The sequence below is a fragment of the Salmo salar genome, chromosome 01 (genome assembly GCF_965601325.2).
Source record: "Salmo salar chromosome 01, fSalSal1, whole genome shotgun sequence".
In the NCBI taxonomy this organism is placed as follows: Eukaryota; Metazoa; Chordata; class Actinopteri; order Salmoniformes; family Salmonidae; genus Salmo; species Salmo salar.
The window spans coordinates 177,596,650-177,601,499 of record NC_138291.1 but is presented as its reverse complement, the minus strand read 5'-3'; the positions used below and the strand labels follow the sequence as shown (position 1 = coordinate 177,601,499).

The following is a 4,850-nucleotide window of genomic DNA, read 5'->3' as shown; positions in this document are numbered from 1 at the left end:
CTTTGGTGTTTTCTTTTGGACAGCTGTGGAGGTAAATGAAATGATACAGCACCCAGATAGAAACTGGGTCAGATACAGAGGTTTTGTCAAAGCAATTCAATGTGAGAACATGAAGAATGAACACAGACAAACAGGCTAAGGATACAAGCATTCCATTAAACAACAAAATTCATCAGCCTCTGGTATTTATTTATTTTAAAATATATATATATTTAACCAGGCAAGTCAGTTAAGAACAAATTCTTATTTACAATGACGGCATACACCGGCCAAACCCGGATGACACTGAGCCAATGGGACTCCCAATCACGGCCAGCTGTGATACAGCCTGGACTTGAACCAGGGTCTGTAGTGACGCCTGTAGCACTGAGATGCAGTGCCTTAGACTGCTGCGCCACTTGGGAGCCGTCCAAAAAATGTGTGTATGCATACTGTGTGTGTGTGTACGCATACTGTGTGTGTGTGTGTGTGTGTGTGTATGCATACTGTATGTGTGTGTGTGTGTGAGAGAGAGAGGCTTAGTGATGGTGGTCTCCATTCTGCCACTTTCTATGGAGTTCTTAACTACTCAGAGGGACCAACAGGGCCACGGTGCCCAAAATGAGCCAAAACAGTCAACAATTTAAAATAGGCAACCCGGGGGGACTGGTTTAACCTCGCTGTCACTCAAACTGCTCCAGTCAAAGCTCTATTGTTATCCCCCGTCTTGGCTGTTATGACGGTTTCCGATGAGTCTGCTCTGGTATCATAAACGCCTTAAACTCATTTAAAAAAAAGGGGAGGACCTGGCACACAAACACAAAATCGCTGAACAGGGAGAACAGATCAGCTTTGGGAAATGTACCCTATATAATACAAGAGTATGTGGACACCCCCTTCAAAATGAGTGGATTTGGCTATTTCAGCCACTGACAGTTGCTGACAGGTGTATACAATCGAGCACACAGCCATGCAATCTCCATAGACAAACATTGGCAGTAGAATAGCCTTACTGAAGAGTTCAGTAACCTACATCGTGGCACCATCATAGGATGGCACCTTTCCAACAAGTCAGTTTATTACATTTCTGCCCTGCTAGAGCTGTCCCCGGTCAACAGTTATTATGAAGTGGAAACGTCTAGGAGCAACAATGGCTCAGCCGCAAAGTGGTAGGCCACACAAGCTCACAAAACGGGACCTGCTGAGTACTGAAGCACGAAGCTCGTAAAAATCATCTGTCCTCGGTTGCAACACTCACTACCGAGTTCCAAACTGACTCTGCACAATAACTGGGAATGGGTTTCCATGGCTGAGCAGCCGCACACAAGCCTAAGATCACCATGCGCAATGCCATGAGTCGGCTGGAGTGGCGTAAAGCTTGCCGCCATTGGACTCTGGAGCAGTGGAAACGCGTTCTCTGGAGTGATGAATCCCACTTCAACATCTGGCAGTACGGAGCTGGGTTTGGCAGATGCCAGGAGTACACTACCTGCCCCAATACATAGTGCCAACTGTAAAGTTTGGTGGAGGAGGAATAAATGGTCTGGGGTTGTTTTTCATGGTTCAGGCCCCTTAGTTCCAGTGAAGGTGAATCTTAACGCTACAGCATACAATGACATTCTACACGATTCTGTGCTTCCAACTTTGTGGCAATGGTTTGGGGAAGGCACTTAACCATTTCAGCATGACCAGGTCCACACAGAAATTATTTGTCGAGATTGGTGTGGAAGAACTTGACTGGCCTGCACAGAGCCCTGACCTCAACCCCGTCGAACACCTTTGGGATGAATTGGAACGCCGACTGCGAGCCAGGCCTAATCGCCCAACATCAGTGCCTGACCTCACTAATGCTCGTGGCTAAATGGAAACAAGTCCCCGCAGCAATGTTCCAACATCTAGTGGAAAGCCTTCCCAGAAGAGTGTAGGCTATTCTAGCAGCAAAGGGAGGGACAGACTCCATATTAATGCCCATGATTTTGGAATGAGATGTTCGACGAGCAGGAGTCCACATACTTTTGGTCATGTAGTGTATATCGCTTAGCAGTCTGACGTGTGATCAAACCCAGTACACAGTGGCCCATTCTGTCTTTGAACTAATGGAGACAGTGAAAGTTAGACGACCACGCCTCTCTTCCATTCACTCACTGGATAACACAATATACCCCCGGCCTTATCATTTCACTTCAGAAGCTCTGCTCTCCCAGGGCTGTTTGAAGAGTGTCGGCTTTGTGTCTGTTTACACTAAACAAGAGATGATATTGGCTAATATTGTCCGACATAACTTGAGGTAGTGTGATGGGAACAACAGCTGTATTGTTCCTCATTCTAGGGTCATTGAGTGGGCACACTGAAAAATGACACAATAACGCATAAACAGATGCCATAACTGGCACGGAAGAGACAAGTCCTCTTTCCCAGGACTGAAAGAGTGCTAATGCAACTGGCCAGAGAATTAGGAACAAAATGACTGTCCCACAGCTGATACTCAGTGACAATGGTGGAAAAAGTACACAATTGTCATACTTGAGTCAAAGTAAAAGATACCTTAATAGAAAATTCCTGAAGTAAAAGTGAAAGACACGCAGTGAAATACTACTTGAGTAAAAGTCTAAAAGTATTTGGTTTTAAATATACTTAAGCATTAAAAGGTAAATGTAATTGCTAAAATATAAGTATAAATAATAAAAAATTCCCTATATTAAGCAAACCAGACGGCACCATTTTTTTTATTTTTATTTATGGATAGCCAGGGGCACACTCCAACACTCAGACATAATTTACAAACGAAGCATGTGTGTTTAGTGAGTCAGCCAGATCAGAGGCAGTGGGGATGACCAGGGATGTTCTCTTGATAAGTGCATGAATTGGACCATTTTCCTGTCCTGCTAAGCATTCAAAATCTAACAAGTTCTAAGTAGTCAAAAATATAAATAGTAAAGTACAGATACCCCAAAATACTACTGAAGAACTAAAGTATTTTTACTTAAGTACTTTACACCACTGCTTAGTGAACCCTGTATTTTGCACACCAAGGTGGGCAGGGTTGCGAAGGCAACCTGCTTCTGGAAGATGTCTGAAGACTTTTTTTTACCTAGGTTTGGTTTGGTGTAGTAGTTTCAACTTAAAAGCAGAGGCACATCCCCCAGTAGGTTTGAGCAAAACATAAAACAGGAAAAGGGATTGGAGGGGGCGTCGCACATTTTTTGTGATTTACAAATGACGTCATGTGGAACACATTTGGTTTCCATTGTAATTAGCTCACGCTAGCCGAAGGAAACATGCCTCCTTTTGCTTTGCTGACATGACCATGGCACAAACCTGGAAAACTGAGACCTCACTGCTCTTAAGGGAAGGAATGAGGAAAGGAGGTGGAGGGAGGCGAGTCCACAAAGAGAGTGTGGAGTGATGAGGGGGGACAGGGCATGGGCAGCCTTTATCAAGCTCCACCGTGTGAGGCTGTCAGTTCCACAAAGAGGGGATCCGCCCCTTGACCTGCCCAGGCACCGAGCCCCACCTCTAACGCCACCAACACTTCCAGAGCAACAAAAGACCAGCAGGGAGGTTTGGAGCGACCCAGTCCCTATGAGCTGAGCAGATTAATAAAAGTCCCCTAGAGGTTTGTGTGAGATGGGCCTGACGTTGTTTTCATGCCTCAGTCATTAAAATGCCAGTCTGAGTTGGCAAGAACTCTGTGTGATAATTAGGGTAGCAAAATTCAGGGAGAACTTTCAATAAATTCTCTGGTTTTCCTGAAATCCTGGGTTGGAGGTTTCCAGAATCAGGAGAGAATAAGCAGAAAACCTGGAATCCTCCAACCAGGATTTCTAGAAAACAAGGGAATTTATTGAAAGTTACAGGAATTTTGCAACCCTAGTGAGAATAGGAAACTGGGTCAGAGGAGGGCTACTGCCAAACCATGCAACTACCCCTCTTCATTTGACCCGCCAAATGAAACTAGGTACTAGTTCATCTTCATATTATATGGATAGAAAAGAAATACCTTGTGTCATTAGCTTTGAATTTGAGTTATATGTAGTCTAGAGCGAGGTCCAGAGCCTGCTGGTTTTCAGATCTACCTGTTCATTAATTGCACCCACCTGGTGTCCCAGGTGTAAACCAGTCCCCCTAATATAAAAAAAACAGTTGATCTGACTTCAACATTCCAGATTTGAATACGAGGGGTATAGAGTATAGAGCCAAGCTGATATCTAGAGTAGTTCAGTATTATAGTTCACTATTATCCCACTGGATACCTGTGTTTTAATACAATATCTGCATTTAAGTACTGTTCCTGTGCTTTAAATTCTGAACCGAGAGCAAACTGTCCTGGGAAGGATCCTTTTTAAAGAGGACCGCTGTACAGAAGTCCAGAATCCAGCTGTGGAAATCTCAGCACAGATGTCTCAATAGGTGCACAATAGTAGTGATGTCTGTAGGGGGGGGGGAATGGTGATCCCTGTCAAACTAGCCACAGTTTCCATGATTACCTTTATCTGCTCTGGGATACCGATTCATGTTGATATTTGAATTGATATTTTGAAGTGCTGGTGGTCGTTGACATTCTCTTACGTCGGATAGCGCGTAGAAGCCGTCTGCACTGATCTGTCTCAAAGGTTAAATGGGATAGCTCAAAAGAAGTTCTGATACAAGGTCTAACATTTGAAAAACATATTACTTAATTGACATCTGCTAAACCCCATTGCTGCCTCAAAACTGTCTGAATTGATCTAAGCTAAATCAATAAATGTCCATGTAGATGTTTAGGGTGAGCCAGTCTTAGTCGCCCTATTTTAAATCTAGCTAAGGATTATTGTGCGTCAAATTTTTATTTCACCTTTATTTAACCAGGTAGGCAAGTTGAGAACAAGTTC

At 43.9% G+C, this 4,850-nt stretch overlaps 1 protein-coding gene across 2 annotated transcripts in view; it reads right to left on the bottom strand.

Annotated features, from left to right (window-relative positions):
• Positions 1-4,850, bottom strand: part of LOC106572010 (ras-specific guanine nucleotide-releasing factor RalGPS1) — a 284,633-nt gene that overhangs the window by 129,694 nt on the left and 150,089 nt on the right. The window lies entirely within an intron of this gene.